The 799-nt window shown below is 36.7% G+C and overlaps 1 non-coding gene across 1 annotated transcript; it reads left to right on the top strand.

Annotated features, from left to right (window-relative positions):
• The first annotated feature begins 202 nt into the window (after nucleotides 1-202).
• Nucleotides 203-275, top strand: LOC115832198. Its single transcript, XR_004027634.1, has one exon. It is a non-coding gene; the product is annotated as a small nucleolar RNA Z40 (small nucleolar RNA).
• The last annotated feature ends 524 nt before the right edge of the window (nucleotides 276-799 follow it).

Raw genomic sequence — 799 nt, 5'->3', positions numbered from 1 at the left:
ACATGTAGCAATTTTCAGTGTTCTAAAAACGTTAATTTTGACAGTTTTTGTTAGTGTTCTTATTGTTTTATGAAAAAGCAGATTTCAAAGGTGTTTGCTCCACCATTCCAGATCATTCTTTTATTTTTACAGTTTTTGTATCAAAGTTCACTAAATTTCTTGGCCCAAAAATATAGATAAGTAGCAATTAAATACAGACTAAAGATGTTATGATAATGAGCAAAATGTTCAACTACTCCAAATGGGCTGAATGAAAATAGGTTTTCTGAACATCCATTTACATTGGCCAGGCATAGTGGCTCATGCCTATAATTCCAGCATTTGGGAGGCTGAGGCAGGAGGATCATTAAAGGTCTAGAGTTAAAGACAAGCCTGGGCAACATGGTGAGATCCCTACCTCTAAAAAAAATTAAGTTAGCTGGCCATGGTGAAATGTACCTGTAATTGCAGCTACTCAGGAGGCTGAAGTGGGAGGATTGCTTAAGCCTGGGAGTTTGCAGCTGCAGTGAGCTGTGATTGCACCACTGCACTCCAGCCTGGGCAACAGAGCAAGACCCCATTTCTAAAATAAAGAAGAAAAAAGGTAGAAAAATATCAGAGTTGATGGAAAGAGGGACTCAGAGAGATGCAAAGGCACACTTAAAATCCATGCATTTCCTTGTATGTAAATTTTATATCTAAATATTGAAATCTAGTAATGCTATGTGTTCTAAAGTAATTAGATAAAAATGTATTAGTGTCTGCAATGTACTTGAAATGTGTTCAAAATCAGGTGGGTTCACAGATATGCAAAGGAATT

This window comes from Nomascus leucogenys, chromosome 21, assembly GCF_006542625.1.
Source record: "Nomascus leucogenys isolate Asia chromosome 21, Asia_NLE_v1, whole genome shotgun sequence".
NCBI classification, from domain to species: Eukaryota; Metazoa; Chordata; class Mammalia; order Primates; family Hylobatidae; genus Nomascus; species Nomascus leucogenys.
This window is presented reverse-complemented; position numbering and strand designations above follow the sequence as displayed.